This window comes from Myotis lucifugus, unplaced genomic scaffold, assembly GCF_000147115.1.
Source record: "Myotis lucifugus unplaced genomic scaffold, Myoluc2.0 scaffold_186, whole genome shotgun sequence".
Classification (NCBI taxonomy): Eukaryota; Metazoa; Chordata; class Mammalia; order Chiroptera; family Vespertilionidae; genus Myotis; species Myotis lucifugus.
In genome coordinates this window covers 1,534,565-1,546,559 of record NW_005871234.1, presented here as the reverse complement: position 1 = coordinate 1,546,559, position 11,995 = coordinate 1,534,565, and positions in this window count along the sequence as shown.

Genomic DNA, 11,995 nt, shown 5'->3' with positions numbered 1-11,995 from the left:
CTTCGCGCGCAGTGACGAGAAGAAGCGGCACAGCAAGGTGCACCTCAAGCAAGAAGGCGCGGGCAGAGGAGCGGCTCAAGGGCCTTGGCTTTTACTCGCTGGGCCTCTCCTTCGCCGCCCTGTGAGCGAGAAGTAAGTTTGTAGATCGGGGCGCCCCCGCGCCGCGCGCCGAGGAAGACCCGGCCCGCCCCTTTCCCGGCACGCCCCGGGGCAGGCCTCCGACCCGGCTCGAAGCGCCCGCCACTCGCGCCCCGTTTAGCACCGGCTCCGTGGACAGCTCCCGCCGTCCAGGATTGTCTCCTCCTCGTCTGCCGCGCTTGGGGGAAGTCATTTCCTTGGGACTCAAGGGTGTTTTGTACCTGGCGCACGCCCCACGCCGTCCCATAAGACCCCCCCCCTTCGTCGTCCCCCCCAAAGACAGGCTGGGGCAGCGCCGAGCCGGTCTCGAGCGGTATTTTGTACAGTAATGTTTCCAGCAGCAATTGGATGTAACATTTTGCTTTGGGGCTATTTCCTGTTTGTTGTTCATTTTTGTAAAGCAGACGCTACGCTCAAGCAGTGCGCAAAACTGTTTATTTTTGCAATTAAAAGCATTGTGCTAAAAGCTTACTTTATCTGCCATCCAAGCTCCTGACCCTTCCTCCCAACCCCTTCCCCACCCCTGAACCCCTCCAGAAAATGTGACTCCTTACATTCATGGAGTCATTACCCACCTACTGTCAGGCACTGTGGCACATAGTAGGCATTCAATAAATATGGACTGAATTAACAAATGAATTTAATCACAGCTAGCCTAAGGGCTCAAGGGGTTTCTGAAAATTGTGCATATATTATCCTCCTTAATCCTGAGTGCAGCAGTCATATACATACTCCATTTCAAAGATTCAGGAAGCAACCTACATAAACTTTCTGGGTAACCCAGCTAGGAACAGTCAGGGTCAAACCCAGATCTGTCTGGCTGCAAAGCCAGTGCTTTTTTTCCAACCCCAGAATGGCAGCACCTCAGCTTAATAGCATTGTTTGAAAGGCTTCCTCCCAAGAGGTGAAATAGGTTCTGTAACTAGAGGGAGCCCCAGGCAGTAGCAACAGCAGCAGAAGACGGCCGCATTTCAGTGCTGTGTGTGAACACCCAGTGTGTTGGGTGTCACAGTCTCCAGCAAGTGCCTATACATCTGTACGAGAATCACATGCTGTCAGTGCCCAAAGGGACTGAGCATCCATCTGGATTATTGATGGACAGAGCCAAGCCTAGAGAAGAGAGGGTGCTTGCCCGAGGCTCACAGCCACCCACCTCTCATAAAGTTGCTCTTTCCACAACGGTTCTTCTCCAGGAGGCAGAAGCCCCCTTACCAGCCAGTTTTGTTTTGCACTTGCCATAGCCCCTTTCCTCTAACTCGCCTCCAGGTGAATCCCATCATGGCTTTTTTGGGGAAGGATGCAGCTAAGAGGGTGGTGAGGACAGCATGACCCTATGATGGGGAAGGTGGGGTTTCACTTGGTGCCCTTCACTCCCTAAACTCCCAACCCAAAAGTTTATACACTCTTTCTGGTCCCCTTGGGCAGACCTTGGGGCATTAAAAGCCTGTCATGCATCCCATCTCTCCTCCCCAGCAACACCTGTCTGATAAGGAAAGGATGGCCTGTCTGGGGGCTTCATTCTTTTCTCTTCTGAGGTGTGCTATTCTTTTTTTTAAGACACTATTTTTTTTAAAAAAATGATTTTTAGAGATAGAGAGAGGGAGGAGAGAAAGAAGAAAGAGAAAAAAAACATTGATTTGAAAATAGGATTCCACCTATTTATGCATTCATTAGTTGATTCTTATTTGTGCCATGACTGGGGATTGAACCCATAACTTGGGTATATTGGGGTTCACTATACCAAATGAGCTATGCTTCAACCAAGAGGTGAAATAGAGAATTCCACCCATTTTTCTCCCAGGTGTTAAGTGCTTTCATGTAGTTGAGTATCTTGTATCTAATAAACCAATTTGTGATAAAGGATTTGATATTACCTCTTCTAGGAGTTAACGTTTTAAAAGAATGGCCTGCAGAGGGCAATGTTTAACCCTAGAGAGAGGCTCAAATGGTGGACTGTCAAGTATTGTAACAGATTCATGGAGACATAAGATAATGATGACTCTCATTACGTACTATTTAAGTGATCACACCTTTCACACTGACCACCTGACTTCACTTTCCATGAAGAATAGGTAAGGAAGAGCACAAAGGCCCAGATCTCAAGCAACTGGTCCCCAAACACATAACCTGAACAAAGGAAGAAGGGCAGACAGGCTGTGGTGGGTGGCACCTAACCACCCCACCCTTGCCTTCTTCATCAGCATTCCATCAACTAGTCTGCTCTATTGTGCCCCATCTTGTCTCCACACCTATCTAAGCCAAATATCACTGATGAGAAAATTGACTTAATAGTAGTGCTCGTACCAGAGCCCAGCCTGGTTCTAGAACTCTCAGCTGAGAAGTCCCTCCTATTACTCCCAAGGGAAACAGCTGCATTTTCTGGACTCTCCCCTAGGGATTCTGAGGGGAAAGAATGTTAAGCAGGAGATGGAAAGAATTAAAATCGAACAACCGGAAAATCAGGACCCAAACAGAGAGCAAGTAAAGCTTCTCTTTTCATTTGGTTCTCAAAATGTGGATGTTTCCCAGATTTAGTTTTATTTCAACACTCTCCTAGGAGAGCACATTCATTCCCAGGGCCTTCATCTATCACTGCTCCATAGATGACTTCTAAGTCGGGCAGCCCTGGTCCCTACCCCAGCTGCAGTCCCGTGGTTCTAACGCACATCTCCGTATGGGTATCCTACCACCATTTCAAATACAATCTGTCTAAATCATCCTTCTGTATATACTGTACCCAATTTCTGCTAATGGTGACCATCATTTGTTTGGTTCCCTAAACTCACTTAAATCATCACAGTTCTTCTGTGGGATGCATCTTTGACTCTCCCCTTCCCCCATCCAGGCTGCCACTTAGACTGTTGTCTTCAGGGTCTTATCTACTCTTATCTCATTCAGGGTATATTGTTTCCTTTTATGTATTGTAATTTTTATCTAGTGAACTAATCTTCAGTGGGGATTTACCAGGGCAGTAATATTCTGTGACCTGGGTTGAGGGTATGTTTCTTCTGAGCAATTTTGTGTTTGCTTGTGCCCGGCATTCCAGGAGAATCGACTGATGGAGACCAGTCTTTTTTGTTTAAATATATTTTTATTGATTTCAGAGAGGAAGGGAGAGGGAGAGAGCTAGAAACATCAATGGTAAGAGAGAATAATTGGTTGGCTACCTCCTGCATGCCCCACACTGGGGAATCAAGCCCGCAACCCAGGCATGTGCCCCCCAACTGGGTATCAAACTGTGACCTCCTGGTTCATAGGTTGAAGCTCAACCACTGAGCCTTGCTAGCCAGCTGGGCTGATGGAAACCTAATCTGTACCATGCAGGTGTTGAGTTCAAACTCTAACTCATTTAGTTATAAATTCTCAGAGGCAACTCCTCCTACTCTAAGCAGAACCACCCAGGTCAAGACAGACAGGCAATATTCCTTCCTCCCTATACCTTCTGGGGCTAGTCACAGCACATCTCATGCTTACATTTCTTGGTCTCAGTTCCTTTGTTTTGGTTCATATAGATTTTCTTTCCTTTCTTCAAACTCAGCTAAGCATTTCAGGTGTCTCTTATATTTTGTGAATCAGTCCACGTATTGTGTAGCAGGAGGACTTTGGTGATAGCTGTTCAACAATACTACTGAAAACTGGAGCCAGAAGATGTTGATGTCTCTATTAAAATATTTCCTGCATTTATCCTCTCTGAGCCTCTTGCCAGCACCTCGGCCCATGCCACACCTTCCACATACATGAACACCTTGCCTGCGACTCATACAGAATCTCATAATAACATGTAGTTGGAAGGAGCTTATAAAAACATCCTGTCTGACCCCTCATGAGGAGGAAACTGAGGTGCAACAGGTTTGGGGATTTTTTTAAGGGCACACAGAAGATAAGAGATTGAAGTGGGCCTTGAATCTAGGCCTAACAGTTCAAGACCAGTGCATATCCATATATCCAGTCATTCCATAAGTATTATTGAGTGCCTACCATAAGCTGGGCCAGTGGTTCCCAATTTCTTTCCCTTCCAATGCATCAGAGGAACTTGACACACACACACATCAGTAACAAGTTTCACTTCCCATGGAGAGACAGGGAAGAGTAATAACAATAAGAATCTTGCCCAGCCAGCGGCTCCTATGAACCAGGAGGTCACGGATTGATCCCCGGTCAAGGCATATGCCTGGGTTGCGGGCTCGATCCCCAGTGTGGGGCATGCAAGAGGCAGCCAATCAATGATTCTCTCTCATCACTGATGTTTCCATCCTCTCTATACCTCTCCCTTCCTCTCTGAAATCAATAAAAAAATATTTTTAAAAAAGAATCTTGATGAGATGGGATATGGGGGAAAGTTTCACAAAGCAACCAAGAATGTCTTCTATTTTCTCCCCCTTCACCCCAACCCCTGTCTCCCTGTTTGTGATAAGCCTGAACTATATCAAACTGCTTCCTGTGGTCCCTCTGCCTCCATTCTTTCTCCCTCCATTCCACATCACTACTATTGTAATTTCCTTAAAACATAATTGATGGTGTTTTATCCCAAACTGACCATACCTTCCACCTTCCTATAAAAAAAATACACTGCATTTAAAGCCTTCCATATCTAACCCAAATTTATCTTCCACCCTACTCTGTCGTCTCTTCCATCACTCTGCCCTCTCCCCTCCCCTCAGGGCAGAGACCTTGTCTGATTCACACTGTGGCTGCCATATCACCAAGCCTACTGTCCAGCACACTTAAATGCTTAATTATTGTGTGGGCTCATTGGCAAAAAGGAAAAAAAAATGGTGCCTAAATGCCTAAAAGGAGAAAGGAAAAGAGAAGGGGAAAGAGGAAGGAAGGAAGATGGTTAGGGAGCATGACGCAGGGAAAGGATCAGGAGGGAGAGGTGGGAACAAGCAGTGCTGAGGCTCTGATCTGAGCCACTGGTCTCATGAGTGAGACCACACTTCTGACCAGTCTGTGATGAGCCCATGATTCTCTGCCTTAGCTCTGGGCTCCAGATGTGTTTGTCATTCAGTTCTCTCTCTCTCTCTCTTTTGGTTTCTCTGGTCCACATGGAGTGGGATTCAGTTTAACATTTTTAGAACTGTGGTTCCCATAACAACCAAGCAGGAACTGTTGTCTGAAATGTAGCATGGGCACACATACGCGCGTGCGCGCACACACACACATGTCCACACACACACCTGCATACACACATACACAAAGACATGCACACTCACATGCATGCATGTGTGCATTCACTCATACATACACACATTTATACATGCACAATGTATACCCACATGTACACACACATGGATTCAGACATGCACACACTTGTAAACACACATGCACACATGCATATGCACAGGTACACACCTACATGATATATATATATATATATGCACAGAAGCACATATATACATACACAAGCATGTTTTTGAATATTCACAGGAAGCACAGAGTGAGGACAAACATCATTAGAACGAAGGCTAAACCAAGACAATATAGGGATATTTGGGGCTGTCTGAAAAAGCAGGTGGATGTAGGCAATCTGCATTTTGGCAGAGGAAGGCTCAGTGGGCCTGATACAGTAAAGGGGTGGCAGGAAGGCACTGTATTTGAGCATAACTTTGGAATTTGGTAACGAGTTCAAGTCCCAACTGTGCCATTTTTTGAGCTCTGAACTTTAACTTCCCCATCTGTAAAGTGGAAATAATAATAATAATGCCTACTTGATAGGTTTATTAGGACGATTGAATTATATGCAGAATAATAATTAGCATGATGGCCCTAGCTGGCTTGGCTCAGTGGATAGAGTGTTGGCCTGTGGACTGAAGGGTCCCAGGTTCAATTCCGGTCAAGGGCACATGCCTGGGTTTCGGGTTGGATCCCCAGCAGGGGGCCTGCAGGAGGCAGCTGATCAATGATTCTCTCATCATTGATGTTTCTATCTCTCTCTCCCTCTCTCTCTTCTTCTCTGAAATCAATAAAAATATATTTAAAAATAATTAGCATGATGCTTAGCAGTTGGTTAATAGGAGCTGGTATTATTTAGATCTTAGGATGAGTTATTTCAATTCTTAGATTTCTTCAATCTAAGAATTTCTGGAGGAGGAAAGAAATTCAGGAGCTAGAGGAAGGAAGAGGAGATAAGAGGAGTTTGACCTCCCTGGCTCAGTCCTTATTAAATTTGCTTCTCCCCAAAAGCCACCAGACAAGTCTACAAATTCTCCTTTCTGATACTAAATACCCAAGGCTTCTGTTTTAGCAGTAGGATGGGGTCAAGGAAAGTCCAATCAGACTCATTTACTAGAGAATCCTGGGGTATGTGATTTCTGCTCTGCTGCAGCTGGACTGCCCCTCATGGCCTTGGTGCTCACGGCCCACAATGATCTGTGCCTTTGTCCATGCAATGCCATCTCTCCTTTCCTCACCCAAAGCCCAGCTCAGCCCTGGGCTTGGTAGCCTCCACACCCTGTCTGATTTCTCAGACCCCACCCAGCCCTGTGGACTTCCTCCAAGCCTAGGACAGCCAGAGGGCCAGGTGGGAAGGAGCCTGCGGTGGAGGCCACTGCCCCTGTCCTCCTGCTTTAAGTCGGGGAACATGTGCTCCTAGATGGCACTCTCAATGGCAAGATTCCGAGCCTGGCTGCAGCCACTCCAACTCCCCTGGTTCCCTAGGGGTGCCCAGAGAGAACTACCCAAGCAGGCTCCGCAGAGACCGCGACCATGCTTCTGACCCAAGTGCACACCCAGGCGTGCACCCCGCGAGGCCGCTTGGGGACGGTGGCGCAAATCCCAGGAGGCGTGAGCGCGCCTTCCCTCTTCCGGTGCTACGGAACCGCTCACCAAAGCTTTTGCCCCGAGTGGGGAGACCCAAGCCGGAGTGGGAGTGGTAGGATCAGGGCGGAGAGGTTCGGGTCAGAGGTGGACAGCAGAGGCCACAACCGGAGGTGCCGGGTGGCAGGGAGAGTGCACGGGGCAGTGTTGGGAGCTGGGAAGGCAGGGACCCAGGACGCGCGCTGCGGGAGCGGTTCCCGAACCCCCAGGGCGGCTCCGCGGACCCCTCCCCCATCGAAGACACTTTCACGGGAAAACGTGGGGTCCCGGCGCAGCCGCTTCTGGCGGATCTGCCGCTCCCCGGCTCATAGAAGAGCCCGCCCCGGAGGAGGGGCCGGCTCCGCCCCACCTCCTCGCTGCCTCCCTCCCCCTTCCCTGCTTTTCCTCTGGCCGCGCGCCCCCTCCTTCCTCCTCCATCCATCCCCCACCCCGTTTGTGGGCCCCTCCCGCTGCGACTGGCTGGGAGGCTTGACCGCCCCCGCCCCGACAGGGAGGCGGGGGCGCAAGCGCGGTTGCCACCCGAGGCTGCGGAGGGGAACGAGATCCGAGGCCCCGAGGCGGCCCAGCATCAGGACCAGGCACGCGGGGGCTGCCTCTGCACCCCTCTCCGAGGGCCGCGGGGCCTGGCCTCGCGGCGGGGTGGAGGAGGTAAGGACGAGTCGCGGGCGCACTGCGGGACCGCTCCTGGAGAGAGGAGGCAGGGAGGACCCCAGCCGGCGCCTCCTCCTCCTCTTCCTTCTCCCCCTCAGCCCCTGGAGGCCCGGAGACTGCCAGACCCGACCGGGAGGGATTCTGGGCAGGCCAAGCCAGAGGCAAAGAAGGGGTTAATTTAAGGAATTAAAATCAGAACAATTTGAGACCAGGCTCCCCATCCCCCCCGCCCCCCTCTAGCCAGTCTCGCCAGGTTGGGGGGGCGGGGCGGGCTCCAGACCCCACTGGGACTCTGGACCTTGGAGAACTGGGGCCAGAGAGAAGGAAGAGGGGGAGCGCCCTCAAACCCCAGCCCTCCCCACCTGCTTCTGAAAGGGTGTGGGGGAGGGGCTCAGTGTTGAGGCCTGGCTGGGCACCTGTGCCGGGTGTCTGAGGGTGGGACGGTGTAGGTGTCTGTGTGCGCGCTGGTGTGCACGTGTGATGGCCCGGAGGTGTGCATGTGTGTGCCCCCACGCTCCTGTCTGCTCATATCCCAGTGCCTCCGCTAGTGACTGCCCATAGTGATCTGGATGCCTGTGCCCCACTGCAATGCTCTGCATGTGCGTGTGTGATACAGACCTGTGTGCACTTCCCACTTTCTGCCTGTGACTAGGAGTGGGGCCTGCTCTTTCCTTAGGTTGAGTGTGCAGCGAGGGGCCCAGGTGGTTTTCTGGGTGTGGGATCCAGGTGCTGAGCCATGTGTGTGTGACCTTGGGAGGCGTGTGCACGTTTGCAGGAGCTGGAGGATGAGGGGGAGCTTAGCACAGAAAAGGCAGTGTAAGGTCTGCCAGGAAGAAGAGGGCTGGATGCATGGACTCCTGCGGGTCTTCACCAGGCTGCAGTGACTACTCTGGGAGGTACACATAGTGGGGCCACAGCCTTAGGTGTGGAGAGCTAGAGCCTCACCTTCGTGGGGGATTCAGAGGGATTTACAGAGGCAAGGGGCCTTCCTTTATTCTCCATCCACAGGCACACCTCCAGCTGCCTCCCCCTCCTTAGAATACCTCTCTTTCTTGCTGGCAGATAAAAAAAAACTGTGCTTAGGGCTTCATTTCTTTGACCTATGAAGCCATCTACTAACATCCAAATCTTCCACCCCCATTTCTGTAATTTCTACCTTCCCTGCTGCTTTCCTACATGTGGGTTTTATATGAAAAGAGGGAGGAAGAGTTGTTGGACCCAGAAGGCCAAGTGGGAAGGAGAGGAGATGCCAGTGGCATGGTACGGAGTTGGGGGAATGACCAAGGTCTGCTAACTTCTCAATTTTGATGGATCTTTATTTAACAGAGAAAGGGACAAAGGGAGGGAGTTTGGTGATACCCACACACTTCTTCTAGATTTAGGGATAACTAGTTTGTTTTTTGTTGGAATATTTGTAACAGGAAGGGGGTCACCGTTGTTGAAAGGTTATTGCCAGTCTGCCTTTGAATTCTCTAGACTTTACTACCTCTCTGATAGCATACCACACCCTTCACTTATTCATTCAACAAACATTTCTTGAGTGCTACTATGGGCCCACCTGTGACTATTATAGTATTGGTGCAACATTCCATTCCCATCTAGAAGGAACACAGTGTTGGACACTAAGGGCATGGGTTTCGAAGTCAGTCAGGTAGAATCGGGTTCAAATTCTGGCTTGTCACTGTTTCAGTTATTCGCTGGTATGTAACAAACCTTCCCAGAATGTAGGGGCTGAAAACAAGTGCTTTATTATTTGTCACAGTCCGTGGGTTGGCTGTGACTGTGGGCTCACTTGGCATCTCTCAGCTACATTCAGTTAAGAGACTGGCCGGATGCCCTGGCCAGGTTGCTCAGTGGTTAGAGCATTGGCCCACGGACCCAGGGACCGTGAGTTCGATTCATAGCCCTGGGGCACGAGAGTGTGAGGAAACCAATTAATGTGTCTCTCACGTCAGTGTTTCTCTCTCCCCCTCCTCTACCTCCTTTTCACTCTCTCTCTGAAAAAATAAAAGAGAGAGACTGGCTGGAAAGGAATATCACGGCGGCTTTTCATCCTTTAGGGTCTCTCTACACATGGTGTCTAATCATTCACTAGTCCAGCCCATGTTTTTTACATGGCAGCTGGATCTCAAGAGAAAAATATTCTAAGAGGATGAGCCCTAAGGTAGGACTGCTTATCAAATCTCTGCCTGCTTCAGGCTTGCTATTGGCCAAAGTCAGTCATGTGGCCAAGCTCTGAGCCACAGTGGGAGGGGACCACATAAGGGCTAGAATACCAGGAGGCATGGCTCACTGCAGGCCACCAAAGCAACAGTCACTTACTGGCCTAGGGTAAGTGATGTGGCCACTCTGACTCTCGACTTCTTCATCCTGAAGTGGAGATGATACCACCTCCTTGGCAGTCCTGTGTTGAGGATTAAATAAGAAGTGTGGTGTCTGACCAGAATAATTAGTAGATAAGTGTTCATTGTTTTGATTGTTAAACTGCAGGCACTGTGAAGGCCTGATCTTGGTGTCCCCGGTGCTTGGCACAGGCCTTGTGTTTGACATCTTTCTGTTGGGTGGATATAATAGAATGAAGCAGACAAGCCCTGAGCCTTGGAACTGCACTAGAGCAACAATGCCGTGAAGACACAGCAAGTCCTTACCTCCCAGTGGGCGAGGAGCAGAGCCAGCAGTTGATTTGATTGTAACCAAATGCACCCAGTTCCATGACAATAAGTAGTAGAAATCACTCTGCTGCCAGGCTGGAGTGGCTCAGTGATTGAGCGTCGACCTATGAACCAGGAGCTCACAGGTTCAATTCCTGGTCAGGGCACATGCAGGGGTTGTGGGCTCGATCCCCCCCAGGGGGTGTGCATGAGGCAGCTGATCAATGATTCTCTCTCATCATTGATGTTTCCATCTCTCTTCTTCTCTGAAATCAATTTTTTTTAAAAAAAAGAAAAAAGAAATCACTTTGTTACATAATAAATAAATCCATCCATTATTCAGTGTGTCCTCTAAGAACATACTAATTTCTACTGTGTGTCAGGCAGGTGTGAGTTAGTAGCATTGTATAGGGTGGGATCTGATGTGCAAACAGGTCCATGACCATCTAGCATGTGATACCTGTTACGATATGTGAAGAGCTGTGGTAAGGAGTGATGGATGTGTGATGTGATTTGAGCTGGAGGAAGGGGCCAGGAAGGCTTCATGAAAAGAGCTGCATTTGAGTTAGGCCTGTAGAATTCATCGGATAGAAAAGGGAGTCCCAAGTCTTGGCTCATGCTGGTTTCTCTCTCTCTCTCTTTCTCTCTCTCTCCCTCTTTCTCTCTCTCCTTCCCTTCCTGCCTCCCATCCTTTCCCTTCCTCTCTCTAAAATCAATAAAACATATTTTAAGAAATATTTATAAGATAGTACTGTTAAAAACCAGCAATTGATGAGATCTAAGGGGGACTTTGAGAATTTATTCAGAGATGTCTTGGGTTTGCAACCAGGGTGCTGAGTTGATAATGAAGATGTTGGTCAAGATGGGAAACATGAGAAAGAAGTAGATTTTTTAAAAAAAAAACAAACAAACATTTTCATTGATTTCAGAGAGGAAGGGAAAGAAAGGTAGAAACATCAATGATGAGAGAGAATCATTGATTGGCTGCCTCCTGCACACCCCACACTGGGGATCAAGCCCACAACCCAGCATGTGCCCTGACTGGGAATCGAACTGAGCCACGCTGCCCGGGTGAGAAAGAAGTAGGTCTGATGGTGAGTATTTTGACTTCACTGTGTATTACGCTTTGAGCCACCCAAGCTCAAATGAGCCTTGACTCTTCCCTTTTGGACCAGCCACAGTCATTCTGTCACCAAGCCTTCTTGACTCTCCTTCCTTAATTGCTTCTATTCCATCCTTCTCCCCTCTCTCGCACTCCTGCTACCGTGGCTAACCATTTCCACTCCCAGTGTTCCAACAGCCGTTTTCCTGACCGTGGCCTCTGTAGTCCATTCTCTGAACGGTACCTCTGATGAAGTGCTGCCATTCCATCATTCCACAGACATGTACTGAGCACCTCCCCCATGCCAGGCCCTGGTGTAAGAGCTGGGGAACGTGGAGCTCACATTTTCCTTTCCTGAAGGAGGCATATACTCTTTCTCACTTCCTTGCCTTGTACATGCTGTTTCTGCTGCTCAGGATGGCCTTTCTTGCCCTCCCCAAACTCATCACTGCCATTTCTCACCTGACTCCTTTCCTCTTCAACAGTCAGTCTAGATGACTGACTCCTCTGGGAGTTCCTCAAGCTAAGTTAAGTGTAGATTCCTGTGCCAGCCATTTATCTCCTGGCTGTCTCGTTCAATCCCTTAGTCTGTCCCAGGAGATCACAAGGGCTGCTGGAAGGCAAGGATCGGAACTTA